This window comes from Schistocerca gregaria, chromosome 9, assembly GCF_023897955.1.
Source record: "Schistocerca gregaria isolate iqSchGreg1 chromosome 9, iqSchGreg1.2, whole genome shotgun sequence".
Lineage (NCBI taxonomy): Eukaryota > Metazoa > Arthropoda > Insecta > Orthoptera > Acrididae > Schistocerca > Schistocerca gregaria.
In genome coordinates, this window is record NC_064928.1 from 71,557,698 (window position 1) to 71,583,836 (window position 26,139).

The following is a 26,139-nucleotide window of genomic DNA, read 5'->3' on the forward strand; positions in this document are numbered from 1 at the left end:
TACCCTGGCCAGCAAGATCTCCGGATCTGTCCCCCATTGAGCATGTTTGGGACTGGAAGAAGCGTCGTCTCACGCGGTCTGCACGTCCAGCACGAACGCTGGTCCAACTGAGGCGCTAGGTGGAAATGGCATGGCAAGCCGTTCCACAGGACCACATCCAGCATCTCTACGATCGTCTCCATGGGAGAATAGCAGCCTGCATTGCTGCGAAAGGTGGATATACACTGTACTAGTGCCGACATTGTGCATGCTCTGTTGCCTGTGTCTATGTGCCTGTGGTTCTGTCAGTGTGATCATGTGATGTATCTGACCCCAGGAATGTGTCAATAAAGTTTCCCCTTCCTGGGACAATGAATTCACGGTGTTCTTATTTCAATTTCCAGGTGTGTATAAAAAAAAAAGAAAAAAAATTTAACATCGCCGGGTTTATCTGTTAGTAATTTATAAAAACAGGACTCAGAAAATGACAAAATGGAGTCAAAACCTAAGAAGCAATGGTGGTTCTCCCTTATTCTCCCACGTCAAAAAAAGTTATTGACATCGAAGCTGTAACATTTTTCGTAAACAAGCGAAATTCCCTTGCATTCATCTCTTCGAATGTTTAAGCCATGTTCACTCCAGATATCGAATGCAAATTTCTAAGATACCCATGAAATGAGTGTGTGAAATTCACAGTATTTTTGGACCTGATCTATAGCGACGTAAAGACGTTGAAAGTCGGCTTACGGGCAAAACTTACGCCGCAATATACAGGTAGTCAGGTGGCATTTGGAGTGATTATACGTAGCCGATAAACAGTCTACTCTGCATATCTGCACGCCCACTCCATAAATATTCGTAGTCTGTGTAAGGCGCACGTTGGTTTATCTGTGGTTGCGTCATTCACTTGTCAACTAACGAGGGTCTAAGCAGCTGAAACACAGTCTAGCACACACTGTTGCGACAGCTGAACTGCTCTGCTCATTTCTCTCACACACTGCGGTAGTGGCGCCCCAAGCGGACGGTAACGTGCACTGTTGTATACGATATCAATAATATCGTTTATATAGTTTTTAATGTGGTTTGTCCAAAAGAGAACGTACCAGTGTGATAAATTATAGTAATAACAAAAATAAGACATCACGATTTTCATCTTGATGGTTTCCTAAAACTACAGCAACTGTACATAGATCAAATTTTCTTGTGACTACAGACATTTACTGAAGATTATCGTTTGTTTTTAAGTACGAGAAGTATCGGGTCTCGCCTTATAGTCAGGTGCCAACTAGACACAGGAAGTAGCTACATGGGTAGCTGAGGTTGTGTGGAGAGAACTGGGCGGTTTTTTTGCGTTGGAGCGTGTCAGGGGGAAAAGTGGAAAGGGTTCCAGTCCCAAAGGGTGCAGGTCAACCAAGGCAAGGGTAGACACAGGAACCACAGGTATTACAGTAATAAATTTCGTAGCTGTAATGGGAAAGAGCCAGGGCTCCGAGCGCTTAAGGAAAATACTGGAAGTCGGCTAAAGCCATAGGTAAGCTCAGCCGAGATCTTTACAGAGGACCTAATGGTGTTCAGTAAGGATAGATTAAAAATACACTTGGTGGCAGTGTGTTCGTTGCTGTCAAAAGTAGTCTGTCATGTAGCGAAATTGAAATATCAATACGAGTTATACTTGACAATGGGAGTAAATTAATAATTGGTTTCTTTTACCTACCCCACGACTCGGACGATACAGTTGCTGGATAGTTCGAAGAAAACTTGAGTCACATTTCAAATACTAACATAAAAAAAAGTTTTGAATCACCCCAGTTCCCTAAACTCCTGAAGATGTTGACTGTGGATATCTATCACAGACACAGTCTCTTTGACGGTTCAGAGATGTCACTAAACCCGCCCAAAGATGTAAACAACCGTGCTTGAGCATCACCTATTAGACGGAGGCGTCCGACAGCTGATCAGTTCCAGGAAGGAGGTACACGGCTCGTGTTTTCTGTAGTTCAACCATGACGAGGTGTTACAACTCAAACTGTGCGCAATAGGCTGCATGAATCGCAACTTCACTCCTGTCGCCCATGGCGAGATCCGTCTTTGCAACCACGACACCATGCACAGCGGTACAGATGGGCCCAGCAACATGCCGAATGGACCGCTCAGGATTGGCACCACGTTCTCTATACCGATGAGTGTCGCATATGCCTTCAACCAGACAGCGATCATGGGCGTGTTTGAAGGCTGATGCCCTTAGACACACTGTCCAGTGAGTGCAACAAGGTGGAGATTCCCTTATGTTTAGGGGTGGCATTATGTAAGGCCGACGTATGCCGTTGGTGGTTACAGAAGGCGCCATAGCGACTGTACGATACGTGAATGCCACCCTCTGATCGACAGTTCAACCATATCGGCAGCATATTGGCTAGGCACTCGTCTTCATGGACGACAATTCGCGCCCCAATAATGCACATCTTGTGAATGACTTCCTTCAGGATAACGAATCGTTCGACTACAGGGGCCAGCATGTTCTCCAGACATGAACCCTATCGAACATGACTAGATAGATTGAAAAGGGCTGTTTATGGATGACGTGCCCCACTAACCACTCTGAGGGATCACAGCTCGACAGCGATGATAATGTTACTAATGACAGTGCCATAACGAGAATTTATTAAATACAGTTTCACAAAATTTCGTCACCAAAGAAGACGAAGTAAATATTTCAGAATTCGAATCGAGAATTACTCCAAAGATGAGTAATTTAAACGTAGTTATCCTTGGTGTAACAAAGCAGCCTAAATCACTTAATAAAGGCAAATTTTCCGGTCCGGACTGTATACAAATTAGATTCCTTTCAGAGTATACTGATGCAATACTTGTAGCTCCACACTTCTCGCTCGAGGAAGGGTTCGTACATAAGTACTCGGAAGTTACACTAGTAACACCAATCTCGATTTGCCGTAGGATTGTGGAGCACACTCTTATGTTCAGAAAGAAACGAACCCCTTGAACGACTAGAGATAGAAAGTTCATATTCGCAGGACATGTACGTCAGTACTTTCTAAAGACATGATTAACATTTCAGTCACCTCGGTTCCGCAATAATCCTATTGCCTAGTAAGGACAGGGTCCGCCATGGGCCCTGATAACTTGCTCTATGTGTGACGGCATCGACGCGTGTGGGGCGCCAATGGCATCGTATGGTATAGCCATCCATGCTGCATTCACCTGGTTCCAAAGTCCATGTGTGGTGGCTGGCATTGGGTCACAGAGCTACACCTGTCGTTCCACCATATCCCATCCTTATCCCATCCATTTTCGATTGGCGATAAGTCTGGTGATCTGGGGGTGGGGGCTAGGACAAAACGTTCGTGCATAACATGTGGTCGTACATTGTCTTACTGAAAAATGGCTTTTGGGGTGTCGTGCAGAACGGGTACAGCTATGGGTCCCAGGATGTCACTCACATGGATCATACTCAACATGCACCACCTGTGATTTGCGGTTGTACCCAATAGAACTCGCACCATAACACCTTGAGTTGGTGCTGTACGTCTTGTGCAAATGCAGTCACTGTGATGCAGCTGCCTCTGTCTGCAGCGAGCCAAAATGCAGCCATCGGCTTCAAACAAATAGAACTTGGATTCGTCCGAAAACACTATCTGATGCTATTCCTGGCCTAGTGACGTTGTTCCGTCTAGCATGTTTCTGCACATTCGTCAAAGATAGGTGGAGAAGTGGACGAAGCTCACGTAACCCATGCTGTAATACACGGCGACGGACAATGTCAGATGTGTTACACTGTTCTACTCTAGCGTCAGAGTCGATGAGGAAGCAGATTGTCCCGCAATGCTTTTCGGATGAGGTGCGGATCTTCCCTGGGGAGTGGTCTGGATGGTGCGACCTGACCCATCTCGTCGTGTTCTACAGCCTTCTATGAACGATTCAGCACACGCCTGTTGCACTGCCGAATTCCCAGATGGAATCACATTCTCCCATGCCAATACTGCGCCCTCTTCCAAACTCACTGATCTGGCGGTACGGTTTCCGCATTCAGTAGAGGGATGACAGCAGCGGAGGCAGCCAGAAATATTCGCGTCATGTATGGGAATCAAGCCACTGGACAGAGCATGGCAGGAAAATGGTTTTGTCGTTTGGAGGATCGTTTAGACAGAAGTGACTCTCCAGGTTAGGAAAGTTCACAAATGGTTCATATGTCTCTGACGTCATCATATGTCTCTGACGTCGTCAGTCCGCAAGACTTAGAACTACGTAAAACTAATTAACCTAAGGACATCACACACATCCATGACCAAGGCAGGATTCGAACCTGCGACCGTAGCAGCAGCGTGGTTCCAGACTGAAGCACCTAGAACTGCTCGGCCACAGAGGAGGGCGTTAGGAAAGACCTTGTGTTTTGACGAAGATCGTTTAAACGCATTAATCGACAATGATTCACGTTGGTGTACTGCAGAACTGGCAAATGTGATTAACTATGACCATTCTAATATTGTGCGACATTTACACACAGTGGGGAAGGTTAAACAATCTGGTGAATGGGTACTGTATCCATCAGAAAAGTCAGTGAATGGCCGTATGTGCATCTCTCCTAGCTCGTCTTCAATTGTCTCCTCCCTTGCGAGGGATAGCCGCGTGGTCTTAGGCGCCTTGCCACGGTTCGCACGGATCCCCCTCTCAAAGGTCGAGTCCTCCCTCGACCATGGATGTGTGTGTTGTCCTTATCTTAACTTAGCTTAAGTTAGATTAAGTAGTGTGTAAGCATAGGGACCGATGACCTCAGCAGTTAGGTTCCATGGAACCTACCACAAATTTCCAAAATTTCCTACCCTTTATCATTATTGGTGAAGAAAAAGGGTGTCTATAGTCTAACATAAGAAAAAGGAAGGAATAGTTGAGCAGTAACATCTTTTCCAACGAGCTGCGCTCATCCACTAAAGACACTGTTATGCATCTGGTGGAAAAGCGGCGGTGTGGTGTACTATGCACTGCTTCCACGAGAGACAACCATCACCAATGACATTTATTGCCAACAACTGAGACGTCTTGCAATCAAAGAATGCAAATGATGCTACTTCTAGACTGACAAAAAACATTGTGTAAAAGTTTGGTTGGGAATTCATTCCGCACTCACCTTATTCATACGACTTTGCACACTCAGATTTTCACCTTTTCTTCTTTCTATTGAACAGCCTTAAAGGAACTTCCTTTCCGGATGAAAATGCGCTCTGAACATGGATCCCCTATTCTTCACTTCAAAAACCACGGGATTTCTGCCATCTCACAATCAAAAAGTTACAACAGAGTTGTCATTTGCTGTAAATAGTAAAGAAAAATATACACAATGTGATCAAAAGTATTCGAACACCTGGCTGAAAATGCTTTACAAGTACATGGCGCCCTCAATCGATAATACTGGAATTCAATATGGTGTTGGCCCACCCTTAGCTTTGATGACAGCTTCCACTCTCGCATGCATACATTCAGACAGGTGTTGGAAGGTTTCTTGGGGAATAACAGCCCATTCTTCGTGGAGTGCTGCACTGAGGAGAGGTATCGATGTCGGTGAGGCCTGGCACGAAGTCGGCGTTCGAGAAAATCCCAAATGTGATCTATAGGATTCAGGTCAGGGCTCTGTCCAGACCAGTCCATTACAGGGATGTTATTGTCGTGTAACAACTCCACCACAGGCCGTGCATTATGAACAGGTGCTCGATCGGGTTGAAAGATGCAGTCGCCACCCCCAATTGCTCTTCAATAGTGGGAAGCAAGAAGGTACTTAAAACACCAATGTAGGCGTGTGCTGTGATATTACCATACAAATCAACTATGGGTGCAACCCCCTCCGTGAGAAACATGAGCACGCCATAAGACCACCGCCTCTGAATTTTACTGTTGAACTACACACGCTGGCAAATGACGCTCAACGTGCATTCGACATACTCACACCCTGCAATCGGATTGCGCATCGTGATTCATCACTCCACACACTGTTAAATCAGCCAATGTTTACGCTCCTTACACCCTTACACCAAGCAAGGTGTCGTTTGGCATTTACCAGCGTGATGTGTGGCTTACTGCTCAACCATGAAATCCAAGTTTTCTGACCTCCCGCCTTACTGTCATAGTACTTACAGTGGATATTGAAGCAGTTTGGAATTCCTGTGTGATAGTCTGGATAGATGTCTGCCTATTACACATTACAACCCTCTTCAACTGTCTGCAGTCCCTGTCATTCAACAGACGAGGTCGTCCTGTACGCTTTTGTGCGGTAAGTGTCTCTTCACGTTTCCCCTTGACTACCACATTGGAAACAGTGGACCTAGGGATTTTTAGGAGTGTGGAAATCTCGCCTACAGACGTATGACGCAAGTGACACACAATCACTGGACCATGCTCGAAGTCCATGAGTTCCGCGGAGCGCCCTATTCTGCTCTGTCACGATGTCTAATGGCTACTGAGGTCAGTGATATGGAGTACCTGGCAGTAGGTGACAGCACAACGCACCTAATATGAAAAAGGTGTGTTTTTGGGGGTGTCAGGATCCTTTTATTTACATAGTGTATTATTCACGACCAAACTGTCTGTTACGTGTATATGTTGTGTTTATTACACTTATGGATAAACGCTGTGAACGTACGTACCAGCAGAATACAAAGCCTGAAACTGGTCGTGTGTGGACTTGATAAAGTTCTAATTAAGCAACTGGAGCGGCTTTTCATTGAATGAACAGCAGTTGCAGAATCAACATCATCCAAACAAGGAGAAATTAAAAAATGGTTTATATTCGGACACTCAACAAAGTGGAGAGTGTGTTAGGATGAAGCACCAGTCGGATATTTATCATTATTGGAGGAGATGCTAATCACATAATGGGTACTCAGTTTTTAAAATTTTATTCCATTCCTGATACCCATCATCACTATGATTTGTGCCCCCACAGGCTCAAATACACTTATGTTTACATTGTGGCAAGAAAGCAAACAACACTACAAATTGCTCGAACAGTCCACGGGTGTACTGCCGGCCCAAAGTGTCCAGTGGGCACAATATTTCAGCGATCAGACATGTCACCATCGTCAGGTGCGCTGACGAACTGACGATGGCGACTTCTCTGATCGCCGAAATATTGTGCCCCTTGCAAACTTTGGACTGGCAGTACACCCGTGGACTGTTCGAGCAAGAAATACGCTGGGAGAAACTGAAAAATCTCAATACTCCAAATGTCACCTTGAGCAATTTGCCATACCTGAAACACATGCAGTCAGTTCGTGCTATCTGCTGGTTGGAGATGCATGTGAAATTCTTTGCATCATATCCCATACTTCATCTACGGGTAGCAGATCAATGTGTTCTGCATACCTGTTCACTGTGACTAACCATTCTTTGATTTTACTGAGAAGCGCGCTTTTACTTTGGGGTGATTCAAGTGCTACAGCAAGCCAATAATTATCACAAAGTGTCCAACTTTCATTGGATAGGCGTTAGCAAGTAATTAATTTAAAAATACATAACTCTCAGTCTCAAATGTGCAGGTTCAGGATTCATAGACATAAATAAACTGATAACTTTTGGCACAGTACCTGAATCCTAGGCAACACTTACATTCACATTTTGGTACTATTTTTTTCATTTTTGTTTTCAAATTCATCACAAAAAAATTACAATCATTGGCTCGTGAGTGTTGAGTATACAGACATAAAACTGGAAGTGAAATGACTGAACTTCAGATGTGGCACGCCACTCTCTCAATGTAATGACACTGTTCATCAGATTAATATTCATATTTTAGATCATGTTCTGCTTGTTCCCTAGTGCTACATTTGGTATATGTGGTTAACGAGTTTTTACATGGGGAAATTGTCGGCAAAATGTTCATAAAACTGCATGTGTAGTCTGTAGAGAACTTGTACCCTAGGGCCCGTTATGAAGGCAATGCAGAACAGGAAGAAAGATGGATTGTGGGCCATAAATGTTGTGTCCAGCGACCTGGTTGTGCGAACTCTGTGAATTGTACCTGCAGAGGGACTTCGGCCCGTGGCACTTCCACTCTTCTCGCTTAGGGTTGGAGGTGGAGATCACCGGATTGCAAAGCATTTTATGTGAAGCAGGCGGGAGACCATCGCGAAGGTGGCCAGTTGGCGGAAGGTGAGTGGAGAGAGCCATTTAAGTGAGACTGCTGTATTCTGAGCTTTTGTGCAGATGGTGGAGCAGTCATAAAACTACAAGAATTCTCATGTTAGAAGCTGGGACGATAAGAAGAGGGCGCCTCGTGCACATGATAAGTGGAGGCAAGAGTGTGACTCCCTGTTACCAGGAAGTCACCAGGTTTTTTTCAGTGAACGGCAAAGACATACACTCCTGGAAATTGAAATAAGAACACCGTGAATTCATTGTCCCAGGAAGGGGAAACTTCATTGACACATTCCTGGGGTCAGATACATCACATGATCACACTGACAGAACCACAGGCACATAGACACAGGCAACAGAGCATGCACAATGTTGGCACTAGTACAGTGTATATCCACCTTTTGCAGCAATGCAGGCTGCTATTCTCCCATGGAGACGATCGTAGAGATGCTGGATGTAGTCCTGTGGAATGGCTTGCCATGCCATTTCCACCTGGCGCCTCAGTTGGACCAGCGTTCGTGCTGGACGTGGAGACCGCGTGAGACGACGCTTCATCCAGTCCCAAACATGCTCAATGGGGGACAGATTCGGAGATCTTGCTGGCCAGGGTAGTTGACTTACACCTTCTAGAGCACCTTGGGTGGCATGGGATACATGCGGACGTGCATTGTCCTGTTGGAACAGCAAGTTCCCTTGCCGGTCTTGGAATGGTAGAACGGTGGGTTCGATGACGGTTTGGATGTACCGTGCACTATTCAGAGGTGTATGGCCAGTGTAGGAGATCGCTCCCCATACCATGATGCCGGATGTTGGCCCTGTGTGCCTCGGTCGTATGCAGTCCTGATTGTGGCGCTCACCTACACGGAGCCAAACACGCATACGACCGTCATTGGCACCAAGGCAGAAGCGACTCTCATCGCTGAAGACGACACATCTCCATTCGTCCCTCCATTCACACCTGTCGCGACACCAGTGGAGGCGGGCTGCACGATGTTGGGGCGTGAGTGAAAGACAGCCTAACGGTGTGCGGGACCGTAACCCAGCTTCATGGAGACGGTTGCGAATGGTCGTCGCCGATACCCCAGGAGCAACAGTGTCCCTAATTTGATGGGAAGTGGCGGTGCGGTCCCCTACGGCTCTGCGTAGTATCCTACGGGCTTGGCGTGCATCCGTGCGTCGCTGCGGTCCGGTCCCAGGTCGACGGGCACGTGCACCTTCCGCCGACCACTGGCGACAACATCGATGTACTGTGGAGACCTCACGCCCCACGTGTTGAGCAATTCGGCGGTACGTCCACCCGGCCTCCCGCATGCCCACTATACACCCTCGCTCAAAGTCCGTCAACTGCACATACGGTTCACGTCCATGCTGTCGCGGCATGCTACCAGTGTTAAAGACTGCGATGGAGCTCTGTATGTCACGGCAAACTGGCTGACACTGACGGCGGCGGTGCACAAATGCTGCGCAGCTAGCGCCATTCGACGGCCAACACCGCGGTTCCTGGTGTGTCCGCTGTGCCGTGCGTGTGATCATTGCTTGTACAGCCCTCTCGCAGTGTCCAGAGCAAGTATGGTGGGTCTGACACACCGGTGTCAATGTGTTCTTTTTTCCATTTCCAGGAGTGTATATTTCATGGGCATGACTGTCTGGCAAGCTTAATAGCCTTCATTCAGAAACTGGAAATGGTTGGTCTAGAAAGATTAAAGCACTCTGTCTTCATACCACAAGTGGCCCATCGGGACCATCCGAATGCTGTGTCATCCTTAGGAAGGGATGCAGATAGGAAGGGCGTGTGGTCAGCACACCACTTTCCAGGTCTTTACGATGGCTTTCTGCGACCATAGCCGCTACTAATCGGTGGAGTAGCTCCTCAATTGGCCAATTGGCATCATGAGGCTGAGTGCACCCCGAAATACCGCAAGAAAAATGGCTCTGAGGGCTATGGGACTTAACAAATACCACAAAGGTTATCCCATAGCATATAAATGAAAATGAGGAACATAAGTTCTGGTGCACATACTGAAAAGTTACATAATATCACAAACAATAACCTATTGGCTCTGGTAGCAAACTGCTCCTACAGAACCATTATACAACATCAATCTATCTTAATTAATATGGCATGGTAAATAATTTTTATAACCTTATCTTACATTCAATTACCAAAAATCTTCACTTTCAATGGTTTGTATGGTCCTTTAACTACATATTTTTTATAACTTGCTACAGCAAAGACAAAAAAACAAACTAGTTGAATGTCAGCTAGCCCTTTGGTATGCTGTCCTTTCAGCAAGGCTCCTGCTGTCCAGACTTCTATCACTCTAACTTATAACTCACTTCGTCATCACACATTAAGGTTAAGGAAGAAATTCACAACTTATTCATTTGAGTCTTTAACACTAGCAAAATTGAATATCAAAACAAAATATATTGTCCCACTGAATAGGTCAGGCGTGCACTACACGCCAGAAGTGGCTACAAGCGTAGCGGAGTATGTGTGGAGTGCACATGGGGGTTTTTTAGGTTAGAGAATTCCCTCCCTAGGCCCGACAAGACGCCTCCTGAGACGTGGCAAGGTAGGAGTAGGCAAAATGCAACAGGGAATAACAATATTAATGTTCTAATAGTAAACTGCAGGAGCATCTACAGAAAGGTCCCAGAACTGCTCTCATTAATAAACGGTCACAACGCCCATATAGTACAAGGGACAGAAAGTTGGCTGAAACCAGACGTAAACAGTAATGAAATCGTAAACTCAGATTGGAACGTAGACCGCACAGACAGGCTGGACAGTGAGGGGGAGGCGTGTTTATACCGATAAGAAGTGCAAAAGTATAGAAGGAAATTGACGGAGATCCGAAATGTGAAATGATTTGGGTGAAGGTAACGGTTAAAGCAGGCTCAGACATGGTAATTGGATGTCTATATAGGCCCCCGGGCTTAGCAGCTGTTGTGGCTGAGCACCTGAAGAATAATTTGGAAAATATTTCGAGTAGATTTCCCCACCATGTTATAGTTCTGGGTGGAGATTTTAATTTGCCGGATATAGACTGGGAGACTCAAACGTTCATAATGGGTGGCAGGGACAAAGAATCTAGTGAAATTTTTTTAAGTGCTTTATCTGAAAACTACCTTGAGCAGTTAAACAGAGAACCGACTCTTGGCGATAACATATTAGACCTTCTGGTGACAAACAGACCCGAACTATTTGAAACAGTTAATGCAGGACAGGGAATCAGTGATCATAAAGCGGTTACTGCATCGATGATTTCAGCCGTAAATAGAAATATTAAAAAAGATAGGAAGATTTTTCTGTTTAGCAAAAGTGACAATAAGCAGATTACAGAGTACCTGACGGCTCAACACAAAAGTTTTGTCTCAAGGACAGATAGTGTTGAGGATCAGTGGACAAAAACCATCGTACAATATGCGTTAGATGAGTATGTGCCAAGCAAGATCGTAAGAGATGGAAAAGATCCACTGTGGTACAAGAACCGAGTTAGAAAACTGCTGCGGAAGCAAAGGGTACTTCACAGCAAACATAAACATAGCCAAAGCTTGCAGGCAAACAAAAATTACGTGAAGCGAAATGTAGTGTGAGGAGGGCTATGCGAGAGGTGTTCAATGAATTTGAAAGTAAAGTTCTATGTACTGACTTGGCAGAAAATCCTAAGAAATTTTGGTCTTATGTCAAAGCGGTAGGTAGATCAAAACAAAATGTCCAGACACTCTGTGACCAAAATGGTACTGAAACAGAGGATGACAGACTAAAGGACGAAATACTAAATGTCTTCTTCCAAAGCTGCTTCACTGAGGAAGACAGCACTGTAGTTCCATCTCTAGATTGTCGCACAGATAACGAAATGGTAGATATCGAAATAGACGACAGAGGGATAGAGAAACAATTAAAATCGCTCAAAAGAAGAAAGGCCGCTGGACCTGATGGGATAGCAGTTCGATTTTACAGAGTACGCGAAGGAACTTCTTGCAGCGGTGTACTGTAGGTCTCTAGAAGAGCGTAGCGTTCCTAAGGATTGGAAAAGGGCACAGGTCATCCCCATTTTCAAGAAGGGACGTTGAACAGAAGTGCGGAACTATAGACCTATATCTCCAACGTTGATCAGTTGTAGAATTTTGGAACACGTATTATGTTCGAGTATAATGACTTTTCTGGAGACTATAAATCTAATCTGTAGGAATCAGCATGGGTTTCGAATGAGACGGTCGTGTGAAACCCAGCTCGCGCTATTCGTCCATGAGACTCAGAGGCCATAGACACGGGTCCACAAGTAGATGCTGTATTTCTCGACTTCTGCAAGGCGTAAGATACAGTTTCCCACAGTCGTTTAATGAACAAAGTAAGAGCATATGGACTATCAGACCAATTGCGTGATTGGATTGAGGACTTCCTAGATAACAGAACGCAGCATGTCATTCTCAATGGAGAGAAATCTTCCGAAGTAAGAGTGATTTCAGGTGTGCCGCAGGGGAGTGTCGTAGGACCGTTGCTATTCACAATATACATAAATGACCTGGTGGATGACATCGGAAGTTCACTGAGGCTTTTTGCAGATGATGCTGTGGTGTATGGAGAGGTTGTAACAACGGAAAATTGTACTGAAATGCAGGAGGATCTGCAGCGAATTGATGCATGGTGCACGGAATGGCAATTGAATCTCAATGTAGACAAGTGTTATGTGCTGCGAATACACAGAAAGATAGATCCCTTATCATTTAGCTACAAAATAGCTGGTCAGCAACTGGAAGCAGTTAATTCCATAAATTATCTGGGAGTACGCATTAGGAGTGATTTAAAATGAAATGATCATATAAAGTTGATCGTCGGTTAAGCAGATGCCAGACTGAGATTTATTGGAAGAATCCTAAGGAAATGCAATCTGAAAACAAAGGAAGTAGGTTACAGTAAGCTTGTTCGCCCACTGCTTAAATACTGCTCAGCAGTGTGGGACCCATACCAGATAGGGTTGATAGAAGAGATAGAGAAGATCCAATGGAGAGCAGCGCGCTTCGTTACAGGATCATTTAGTAATCGCGAAAGTGTTACGGAGATGATAGATAAACTCCAGTGGAAGACTCCACAGGAGAGACGCTCAGTAACTCAGTATGCGCTTTTGTTTGCTCCCTCCTACGTATATCTCGCAAAGAGATCATGAGGATAAAATCAGAGAGATTAGAGCCCACACAGAAGAATAGCGACAATCCTTTCCATGAACAATAAGGGACTGGAATAGAAGGAAGAACCGATAGAGGTACTCAGGGTACCCTCCGCCACACACCGTCAGGTGGCTTGCGGAGTATGGATGTAGATGTAGATAGCATTTATACCTTGACTCATGCAATTATTTTACAACTCCTCATACATCTACAGATTCAATAATACTAAATGCTCCATTATACCACTAAATATGTCTTACATTTCTACTTGCATCGCCATAACTAATGTGATCACCCAATGAAAATTTTAAATTACTGACCATTTCTTTTTCCCAAACATTTGCTGCCATCGCCAATGCTCGGATGAAAAATATAATATTTCCTATTATACTGACATTAATCGAAATCTGCTATATGCATATTTATTATTCATTACACAGTGCCAGAATTATGCTTCTAAAGACTGATTTAAGTACAACCATACTTGACTTTGATAGCTAATTGGATACATTAATTACTCATTATTCATGAGTAACACTTTCTGTTTTATTCAGCATACTTCAAATAAATCTGTATACCTACAAATAACTTGCAAACAGATATTGCTCATGTGCTAAATGACATACTTCAAACATCTCATACTCCATACATTTCACTACACATAACTCCCTCAACTTAACAGTAACTTCAACTGCGAATAAATGTATATCTATCTTCAACCTACATCAATCCTCCATATACTTCAAACATCTCATTTTTAATACACTTCATTACACATTACTCCCTCAACTTAATAGCAACTTCAACTGATATATATATTCAACCTACATCAACCCTCCATATTCGCTGCAATAACCACATAAAAATACTACTCCAGGCTCCTTGGCCTCTCCGTTCATCATATTTCATATCATTTATTCGAACAACTATCTCCTCGTGTATTTGTTTCTTTATATGTAATCCTAATTACAAGCTGATACATTACATCAATTTTCTTACAACAGTTTGACCTTTTCATGCCTCACAAATCAACTCTATAAGATTACACAAACTCTTGTTTGACCAATAAGCTTCCCAACACATTTTATAAACATTAGCTTTCTGATCTGGTTCTCATTTTATTACTTCTGGCACTAATAATTTTGCTGTGTACTGAGACTAAGCTGATTTTTTTACTTATTGATTCTCTGACATCACACACTCTACATCAACAGTAACTACTTATCCTTATTTTAAGTCAACTATAAATCTGCTACAAGGGTCCTGACTGAATTACTTGGATGACCACTATCAATCCTAACTACTACACACTAACTATCTTAACCTAAGGCTAGAGAAAGATGGAAGAGGAGTGGAACTTGAAATAAGAAATAAAGTCTCACCTAGCTGGAGTGTACCAGTCGCCACTTGGTATACCAGCAAAAGAGTTGCTGGCCCCGTACACCTAACTTTCTTCAATTCGTACCTCATGATCCCTTTGTCTATCATCTCTTCTCTCACAATTCCTGTCATCATCATCTCTCCTATGTTTGTGGTGAAACTGTCGACCACTGCCATGGTTCCTATGTCCATTACCCCCACCTCTATCTCTGTAATTCGGTGGGCCATTAAGCTGACTTTGACAGTAATTATTTCCACCTTGATCCTGACCATGCATTTGGTCATCTTCCTGTGCATGAACAGTTTCTAATTGCTCCAATACTTCTATTAAAGTATCTTTATCTTCAATCAGGCTTCCAGATAAGTTTTCTTGCATCCTACAACTTAACCTCCTTTTAATTGCTAATATCATTATGTCGTCATTCAATGGCTGCTCCAATGTTTCATTCAAATCCCATACATGCTTAGCAAATTCTCTCAAGGTACCTCTCTATGTGTTAAGGTACTTGCGATGCAGTAAATCTTCAAGTATTGCACATTGGTGACTTTTGGACGAGTATTTCTTTAAAAACTCTTCCTCAAATTGATTGTAGCTGGTAACTTCTTCTTTCTTCCTAACTCAACAGGTGAAAGCTTCACCTTCCATTCTGTCTATTGCGAACTGAATTTTATCTACATCTCGTGTGCTGAGAAAACTCCTTGTAACCATTTAGTAAATATCATTGGATGCAATACCCCTTTGGGTTTATATTTTTGCCCCAAGTTGGTCTGGGTATACCTATTATCAGCATTTACTAACGTAACGAACTTGCCCTCTCCTACTGTTACGGTAGCACTATTTATTTTCCTAGCAATCTCTTCAGTTTTAGTTTCTAGCTGTTGGACTCCCCCCTGCAGCTGTTTGATCTCACTTGTGACTATATGTTCCACAGCCCCCTCCAATTTCACTTGCCTAGTTCCCAATTTACCAATATTGACTTGGCACTGCTGTTGTATTTGGACCACGTCTTTAATCTGTTGGTTCTGGTGTGCTTCCATTTCTTGCATTCTGCGAGAGACGTAAGTTCGCAGCGTTTTTCCAATACTTTAGTAAACAGAACGTCGTGAATAATATATTTTTCTTCGCTATTTACACCAGTCTACCAACGCTGCGGTAACTCTTCGATTGTCCGATGGCAGAAATCCCGTGATTTTGAGGTGAAGAACTGGGAGAGCCACGTTTGGAGCGCATTTTCATCCGGAAAGGAAGTTTCTTTAAGGCTGTTCGGTAGAGAGCAGAAAAGGTGAAAATCTGAGGGTCCAAGATCATATGAACAACGTGAGTGCGCAATGAATTCGCAACCAAACTCCTACAAAATGTTTTTGTCACTCTATAAGTAGCATCATTCGCATTCTTGGAATGCTTCTGCAAGACGTCTCAGTTGTTGGCAATAAATGTCATCGGTGATGGTTGTCTCTCAGGGAAGCAATGCATAGTATATCACACCGCCACTGTTCCACCAGACGCATAACATTATTTTTAGTGGATGCGCGCAGGTCATTGTAATGGATGTTTCTGCTTTGCCTGGCCTCAACTATTCCTGTCTTTTTCTTATGTTAGCATATAGATGCAATTTTTCGTCACCGGTGACGATACAGAACAGCAATCGTCAGTGTGTCTCACAAGACAATTGATGGCGAGATAGGGAGACGCACATATGGCCATTCACTGATTTCTATGATTTTGGCTTACAACATGCAGAAACCATTCACCAGATTTTTGAACCTTACCCACTGCTCGTAAATGTCGTACGATTTTAGAATGGTCATAGTTCTTCACAGTTGCCAGTTCTAGAATATTCACCGACGTGGATCAGTATGGATTAATGCGTTTAAACGTTCTTCATCAAAGCCCAAAGGTCTTTCCTAACGTGTAGAGTCACTTACGCCAAAACGATACTCCTCAAACCGACTCAACCATTTTGTTGCCGTGTTCTGTCCACTGGCGTTATCCCCATACATGGAGCGAATGTTTTTGGCTTCCGCCGCTGCTGTCATCGCTCTACTGAACTCAGACAGAAGAATATGTCGGAACTTCCGATTTCTCCACTTGGAACTCCATTTTCTAGCGTGTACAGCTCCACTCACTGTCTCCAAATTTAAAAAAATAACAATGTGTAAACTCAACCGGCAACAGTGAACTACAAATAAAAAAATGAAAATCGGTAAATAACCCCATATCCGCCAGTAAACGAGAAAAAGTAACAGTCAAGCAGCTTTAAAAATTTTCGGGCTCCATGTTGTCATCAGTAAAATGAGCGTGTCGCAATTTCGAGAACTGTACAATCCGATCCATTAAAACCGCAAAAGTGCTTTAGCTTAAAAGAGTTATATTATGAGGGGTTTCAGAACTGCAATGGCACGTTTTTCAAATAAAGTCTGAAAGTTATTATTTGGAATTAATAAAATTCTAAAATAGTTGCGCTGATCGAGGCGTCCATGTCACGTAAATTTACGACATCTAACTAGTAAAATCTGAACCACTGACACCCGCTGAGAGGTCTGTCGTGCCTGGGACGCATCGTCGATTGTTTACAGAATATGTTTACAAACAGCTAACTACAGTTCTGAATTTGCGGAATGTATTTAAAAGAAGTCATTAACTGGGCGGCAGAGACCCAAGAAACTGGTGTTGCTCCTTTATATAAATTGCTCACTAAACTTCTTTTCCTTGATTTTTTTTTCAGGTGAGTGTAATTTTCAGTCTCGCCATAAATGTCCAACAAGTAGCTCTTCGTCATTATATGAGGTATTACGAAGTTCAAAAATTGTGTGTGTGTGTGTGTGTGTGAATTCCTAAGGGACCAAACTGCTGAGGTCATCGGTCCCAAGACTTACACACTACTTAAACCAGGCCGGCCGCGGTGGTCTCGCGGTTCTAGGCGCTCAGTCTGGAACCGCGCGACTGCTACGGTCGCAGGTTCGAATCCTGCCTCGGGCATGGATGTGTGTGATGTCCTTCGGTTAGTTATGTTTAAGTAGTTGTAAGTTCTAGGGGACTGATGACCGCAGATGTTAAGTCCCATAGTGCTCAGAGCCATTTGAACTTAAAGCAACGTAAACTACTTTACGCTAAGGACAACACACACAAGCGCCGATGCCCGGGGGGCGAGAGGGGATGCGCAATCCGTGGGAGGGCGCCTCAAACCGCGCGGCATTACAAAATTTATTTTCGATACTGTCTACCTTGTATATGGTGAGCTGCGAATGTGCATTTACTTCTTATGGTTTTTTGTTTTAATTTCCTATGTCCCTCACACTCCGTATTAAAATCTCTTCCGGTTTACCCGATGTAGTTCGCCTTAGAGTCAGAGCAGTGAATTTTATGCATGCCAGTGTTTTGGTACACATTTTTAGAGTATATAATGACGTGTTTCAAAAGGCATAAAAGCGTCGGTTGAGTTCGATATGCGATCTGTACTGTATATTTTTTTTTAATGTTACGTTGTATGCGACCTGACCATTGAAAAGAAAAGAAACAACTTTTTATTACGTAGTACCTGTATCTCGTTTTGTGCCATTCATTCATTTTAGACTTGGTGAACACTGTACATTTCATCAGCAACATGCTATGACAACTGCCACTCCATGCTCTATTTCGTAATCAGCCAAGTTTCTCGTCAACGTCCTTAGCCTGTAATGACAGTTTAAGTAGTCTGTTTATCACGGAACGGGAAAAGGCGTTTTTGTATTGTGCAACAGGATGGCACGATGCGGTAGAAGTAATGACGTCGCAAGATGTTAGATACAGCTTGGTATCCAGAGAAGCCGGCCGGGGGGGCCGAGCGGTTCTAGGCCCTACAGTCTGGAACTGCGCGACCGCTACGGTCGCAGGTTCGAATCCTGCCTCGGGCATGGACGTGTGTGATGTCCTTAGGTTAGTTAGGCTTAAGCAGTTCCAAGTTCTAGGGGACTGATGACCTTAGAAGTTAAGTCCCATAGTGCTCAGAGCCATTTTTGTATCCAGAGTAACTTATCGGTCATGGCTTCAGAATCCTAAATATTAGTCTTCACCTTCCACCTCTAGTTAAAATTATTTTATTAGAAAAGCAAAGAGTAAATTTTATGTAATATTATTTGTATCAGTTATTTTTATAGTGTATGACAAAGGTAAGAAAAAACCACAGTTCATGAGAGTATGGGTCGCTTCTATGTTATCAAAAGGACTTCAATATAACTTCAGAATACCCTTATATTTATCTGCAAATATTCCAGCGAAGTGTCTCCTCACTCTAAAGTAAAATTCTTCTCCACCGTCAGTACATAGACTGTTGCGTGCTCAGCTAGATGCATTTTGGAAAAGTAACAAAATTCTCACCGGGAAGGCAGCTGAAGCAAATGATTGCACCATATTGTATTGTATGCTAACTGTGGACCAAGAACTGATGGAGAGGCTCGATCCCCATTGCGGCCGCAGTGGTCCACAACCCCACGACGACTACCGCAGTCCACTTCACCCCTCCGCCGCAGCACACCGAACCCCCCCCCCCCCCCCCCCCCCCCCTCCCAGGGAACGTCTCATACCAGAGTGTAGCCCCTAATGTTTGCGTGGTAGAGTACTGGAGGTGTACACGTATGTGGAGAACTTGTTTGCGCAGCAATCGCCGAGCTAGTGTAGCTGAGGCGGAAGAAGGGTAACGGCCCGCATTCGCTAAGGCAGATGGAAAACCGCCTAAAAACCATCCACAGACTGACTGGCCGGCTCATTGGACCTTGACATAAGCCCGCCGGGCGGATCGGTGCCGGGGACCAGGCGTTCCTTCCCACTCCAGAAAGCCGTGGGTTAGACCGCTGGGCTAACCGGGCGGGCTGAAGCAAATGATAAGACAATTGGCTGCGCAGTAGTTTGTTGTGCAGTCAAGTGCTTCGTTATTTCCGCAGTGTGCACACCGAACGGAGCTGAGTTATGCATTGCAAGGTAAGACATAAAGAACTTCGTCAGATGAAATGGGGAACTGTTTTCGCTTACAAAACTTTCATATAAATTTAGTGATGCCATTCTGAGTGTTATTGATAACCATTCTTTATGTTCAATCTCGTTTACAAATACTTATATTCAGATTAATTGTCACACTGAAGATAGTTTATATAGCTAATGTCCGTGTAAAAAGTAGGGAAGAAAAGGCTGTTTTAGGTACTCTAGGAATATGGAGACTTTGTGACTTTTGAATTACAGTGTCCACCAAGTTCCTTATTTATTCATGTCACAAGCATCACCAAATCACATATTATAGCATGTAGAACGTTCACACATAACGAAGGAACACAAGATCGAATTGTAGATGTAAAAACGTATGAAGATTACAGTACATCAAATATAAAAATAGGACATACTTATCGTGATTTTAAGTAAAAGCGAAGCATTTCTTGCCAGGAAACGAGCGACTTTAACTGCATTTGGCTTTGCTGCCATAAGGTCGTCTATAGTGCATTTGCAAGGCCACAGAGGACAAGCGTACTTATGAAGCGAGGGTTGTAGTACTCCTTATTCGCAGAGGCTAGAGTCTACAGAGTAACTCTCAATCTTGCAGTGCCCATACGAAGTCTGCTGAGTGCTTTCCAGGTTCCCCAGTTTCCATCGCATCCTGTTGCTGGTTCCTATTTCGGCTCTGCCAAGTGTTGATTTGAAGTCTTCCTTCAACGGTCCACTCTATTTTAGGTTCTTCGTAATCTTCCATCGATGTCAGGGAACTTCACCTCGAATTAAATCGCTAGTGAGCTGGCCGGAGACACTAAAGGATTCTGTTGCTTTAAATCGCTGTTTAAATGCTGCTGCCTCTCTACAGATGTCTGTAGCGGAGGTGGCAGCTAGATCGTGGATCTTGTCCAGGAGTGTGGCTTCATACACCAGTCGATGATTCTGCTTGTCTGTTTGAGGACGACGGCATCTTGATTTGCATGCGCTGTTCTACAACAAACTGGTCACGCACACTCACCAGCAGGTGACACTAGCAGGTGTCGAAAGCTGACGTTTTGGCTTGTAAGGTGTCAGGCAAATGCAACACCTTCCACGAAAACTCTGACATGATAAGCAAATCCAGCAGTCACATAGCTCCGAATAAATCGTGACATTAAATTAACCAAAGTAATACGAGTAACGAGTGAGCAAATGGAATACCACAGAATAACACAAGAATGCCTAAATGCGTGTTATACCTTCCCACCGTGAGACAGACGCAGTTCCGAGGGGAGAAACGAGAACAGAAGCCGAGAGCAGAACCGTGTTAAGCTAGAAGGCCCTACGATAAGGGACTCCAGTTAATTTTCAACATTCATCTGTAGAATCACATCTCAAATGCTCCGATTTTCTTATGTTCCGGTTTTTCCACAGTCCATATTTCATTACCATGTAATGCTGCGCTCCAAACGCACATTCTCAGAAATTTCTTTTCTCAAATTACGGCCTAAATTTGATATTGGTAGACTTCTCCTGGACAGGAACGCCATTCGCCAGTGCTAGTCTGCCTTTGATTTCCTCCTTGCTCAGTAACAGAACTCCTTAACTTCGTCTGCTTCGTGACCATCTGTCCTGATCTTCTGAATGGAACGAACAGCCTAATGAGCACAGAGCATGAGTTGAGAGTAAATCGAAGAAAGACGAAAGTAATGAAACGTAACAGAAATGAAAACAGAGACACTTTCTGCAACTTTTCGTTACTTTCGCCTTTCTTCGATTTACTCTCAACCCATGCTCTGTACTAATTAGATTGTTCGTTCCATTCAGCAGATTCTGTAATTCTTCACTTCCACTGAATGCAGCGATGTGATCAGCGAACTTTACCAGTGATATCCTTTCACGTCGACTTTTAAATCCACACTTGAGACTGTTTTTTTATTTCCGTCATTGTTTCTTCCATGTATAGACTGAACAGTAGGGGTGAAATACTACGTGCCTTTCTTACGCTCTTTTTATTCCGAGTGATTTGTTCTTGGTCTTTCACTCTTATTGCCTTTTGGCTCTTGTATATGTTGTATATTACACGTCTCTCCCTACAGCTTACCCCCGTTTTCCTCAGAATTTCGAACATGTTGCACCATTTGACACTGCCGAACGCTTTTCCCCAGGTCGACGAATCTTGTGAATGTGTCTTGAATTTTCTTTAGTCTTGCTTACGTTATCAACTGCGAAATCAGAATTGGATTTCTGCTACCTATACCCTTTCTAAAGCCAAACTTATGGTCATCTAACACATCCTCAATTTTCTTTTCCATTCTTCTGTATATTATTCCGGTCAGCAACTTGGACGCAGGAACTGTTGAGCTGATTGTGCGATAATTCTCGCACTTTTTAGCTCTTAATGTCCATTAAATGTCGATATATCGGTTTTTGGACGTATCGGAAATAAAGCCTAAAAATACAGATACGAAAGGGCAACGGACTTTCATTCAATCTATATGCCAGGACAAACCATTGTTGTTGTTGCGGTCTTCAGTCCTGAGACAGGTTTGATGCAGCTCTCCATGCTACTCTATCCTGTGCAAGCTTCTTCATCTCCCAGTACCTACTGCAACCTACATCCTTCTGAATCTGCTTAGTGTATTCATCTCTTGGTCTCCCTCTATGATTTTTACCCTCCACGCTGCCCTCCAATACTAAATTGGTGATCCCTTGATGCCTCAGAACATGTCCTACCAACCGATCCCTTCTTCTAGTCAAGTTGTGCCACAAACTTCTCTTCTCCCCAATCCTAATCAACACCTCCTCATTATTTATGTGATCTACCCATCTAATCTCCAGTATTCTTCTGTAGCACTACATTTCGAAAGCTTCTATTCTCTTCTAGTCTAAACTATTTATCGTCCATGTTTCACTTCCATACATGGCTACACTCCATACAAATACTTTCAGAAACGACTTCCTGACACTTAAATCTATACTCGATGTTAACAAATTTCTCTTCTTCAGAAATGCTTTCCTTGCCATTGCCAGTCTACATTTTATATCGTCTCTACTTCGACCTTCATCAGTTATTTTGCTCCCCAAATAGCAAAACTCCTTTACTACTTTAAGTGTCTCACGTCCTACTCCAATTCCCTCAGCATCAACCGACTTAATTCGACCACATTCCATTATTCTCGTTTTGCTTTTGTTGATGTTCATCTTACATACTCCTTTCAAGACACTGTCCATTCCGTTAAACTGCTCTTCCAAGTCCTTTGCTGTCTCTGACAGAATTACAATGTCATCGGCGAACCTCAAAGTTTTTATTTCTTCTCCATGGATTTTAATACCTACTCCGAATTTTTCTTTTGTTTCGTTTACTGCTTGCTCAATATACAGATTGAATAACATCGGGGAGAGGCTACAACCCTGTCTCACTCCCTTCCCAACCACTGCTTCCCTTTCATGTCGCTCGACTCTTATAACTGCCAGCTGGTTTCTGTACAAATTGTAAATAGCCTTTCGCTCCCTGTATTTTACCCCTGCCACCTTTAGAATTTGAAAGAGAGTATTCCAGTTAACATTGTCAAAAGCTTCCGTTCCTCTAGAGACTTGCAGTACGCGGCTGTTAGAAGGGGGGCAAGTTCTTTCGCGTACTCTGTGTAGAATAATGTGTGTGTGTGAATGTGTAGAGCCCTTAAAAGCGACGTCGAAGGTCGAATAGGGCAGTCACGTGGCAGAGGCCGCTGAACTCTGTGAGGGTCATTACCGCGCCTGTGTCCAGCTGAGCCGTGCGCGCAGCACACAGCCGAGGCAACAACATATCCGTGTTGCTCCTCTCGCTCGCCGCTTCGTACGACATCGGTGAGTACTCATATCAAGTACCTACAAGGTTGACAAGCGCCTAACCTTTTGTTCGAGCATGCTTCACCGTCCGTGGGCTAATTCTGTGCAAGCAAATGTAGGAGTGTCTTATAGGTGATTAAAGGGGCCTCCACGCCTGCAGTTTAACTGCGCAGTTATCCATCCAAGTAGAAATCTGTACTCTGAAATAGTGTGTGTGCTTGGATCGGAATAACAAAGTGGTTCACAAACGGCGAAAGGACCGATTTTACTCGGTTAGCCTTTATTCGCACACCTAATATGACCGCGAGGGAAACAGCGGCGCAATGCCGTACCGAACTGTTTCGTACGAATTCCGTCATCTGCAGTACTGAGTTCGCGTTGTGGGATCGCTTGAACACTTCGCTGCTAGCTTTCGCTATAAGCTGCAGATATTCTTTTGATTATTATGAAAAAGCACAATGCAAATAAAAAGTGCATGACGCAAACGGATCAAAACAACGTTCCGCTGCAGAGTGAAAATTTCATTCTGGAAACATCCCCTAGGCTGTGGCTAAGCCATTTCTCCGCAATATCCTTTCTTCTAGGAGTGCTAGGTCTGCAAGGTATGCAGGAGAGCTTCTGCGAAGTTTGCAAGGTAGGAGACGAGACTCTGGCAGAAGTAAAGCTGTGAGGACAGTGCGTGAGTTGTGCTTGGGTAGCTCAGTTGGTAGAACACTTGCCCGCGAAAGGCAAAGGTCCCGAGTTCGAGTCTCGGTCCGGCACACAATTTTAATCTGACAGGAAGTTTCAACGTTCTGTTGGTGCCTGCTGCGGCAGACCGTTTGTAGACCACCAGCTGCCATTCACTTCATTATACACTCCTGGAAAATGAAATAAGAACACCGTGAATTCATTGTCCCAGGAAGGGGAAACTTTATTGACACATTCCTGGGGTCAGATACATCACATGATCACACTGACAGAACCACAGGCACATAGACACAGGCAACAGAGCATGCACAATGTCGGCACTAGTACAGTGTATACCCACCTTTCGCAGCAATGCAGGCTGCTATTCTCCCATGGAGACGATCGTAGAGATGCTGGATGTAGTCCTTTGGAACGGCTTGCCATGCCATTTCCACCTGGCGCCTCAGTTGGACCAGCGTTCGTGCTGGACGTGCAGACCGCGTGAGACGACGCTTCATCCAGTCCCAAACATGCTCAATGGGGGACAGATCCGGAGATCTTGCTGGCCAGGGTAGTTGACTTACACCTTCTAGAGAACGTTGGGTGGCACGGGATACATGCGGACGTGCATTGTCCTGTTGGAACAGCAAGTTCCCTTGCCGGTCTAGGAATGGTAGAACGATGGGTTCGATGACGGTTTGGATGTACCGTGCACTATCCAGTGTCCCCTCGACGATCACCAGTGGTGTACGGCCAGTGTAGGAGATCGCTCCCCACACCATGATGCCGGGTGTTGGCCCTGTGTGCCGCGGTCGTATGCAGTCCTGATTGTGGCGCTCACCTGCACGGCGCCAAACACTCATACGACCATCATTGGCACCAAGGCAGAAGCGACTCTCATCGCTGAAGACGACACGTCTCCATTCGTCCCTCCATTCACGCCTGTCGCGACACCACTGGAGGCGGGCTGCACGATGTTGGGGCGTGAGCGGAAGACGGCCTAACGGTGTGCGGGACCGTAGCCCAGCTTCATGGAGACGGTTGCGAATGGTCCTCGCCGATACCCCAGGAGCAACAGTGTCCCTAATTTGCTGGGAAGTGGCGGTGCGGTCCCCTACGGCACTGCGTAGGATCCTACGGTCTTGGCGTGCATCCGTGCGTCGCTGCGGTCCGGTCCCAGGTCGACGGGCACGTGCACCTTCCGCCGACCACTGGCGACAACATCGATGTACTGTGGGGACCTCACGCCCCACGTGTTGAGCAATTCGGCGGTACGTCCACCCGGCCTCCCGCTTGCCCACTATACGCCCTCGCTCAAAGTCCGTCAACTGCACATACGGTTCACGTCCACGCTGTCGCGGCATGCCACCAGTGTTAAAGACTGCGATGGAGCTCCGTATGCCACGGCAAACTGGCTGACACTGACGGCGGCGGTGCACAAATGCTGCGAAGCTAGCGCCATTCGACGGCCAACACCGCGGTTCCTGGTGTGTTCGCTGTGCCGTGCGTGTGATCATTGCTTGTACAGCCCTCTCGCAGTGTCCGGAGCAAGTATGGTGGGTCTGACACACCGGTGTTAATGTGTTCTTTTTTCCATTTCCAAGAGTGTACTTGTCCGCATTGGCTCTGTTCCTTTCCTCACTCTTCGCGACTGCCGTGCAATCTGCGTGACCCTAACGTGACAATGAGTGGCGAAAATGCCTCACTTTGTGTAGTTGTAGCTGCGTTGCTTCATTAATTTGTTCCGCAAATCGGATAGCAGTTTCTTTATTTTCACACTACGCGTCAGGTCAAGCTTCCAAACATTTTACGCCGCCGCACTTTCGTTTCATTTTCTGAGGTTGGCTGGAGCTGCATATTCTATATCCCACGGTTCAGAAAGATTCCGGTAGACTTCAGCCAATGCAAAGGTGCACCTTCGATCATGGAGGCGTTCTGCATCACGGACAGAGGTATTCTGAAATTCCACCAAAACTAAACACATACACACATGCCTCTTTGATGTTGGAATGTTCATTTCGCTTCAA

The 26,139-nt window shown here is 44.6% G+C and overlaps 1 protein-coding gene across 2 annotated transcripts in view; it reads left to right on the plus strand.

Annotated features, from left to right (window-relative positions):
* Positions 1-930: 930 nt before the first annotated feature.
* Positions 931-26,139, plus strand: part of LOC126292188 (arylalkylamine N-acetyltransferase 1-like) — an 87,208-nt gene continuing 61,999 nt past the window's right edge. Inside the window, exon 1 of one of the 2 annotated variants that reach the window (XM_049986031.1) lies at positions 931-1,003. The gene's annotated coding sequence lies outside the window, so the exon portion shown is untranslated. Of the gene's footprint in view, positions 1,004-23,344; positions 23,462-26,139 lie in introns of those variants that run through there. The other variant, XM_049986030.1, reaches the window with a different exon arrangement.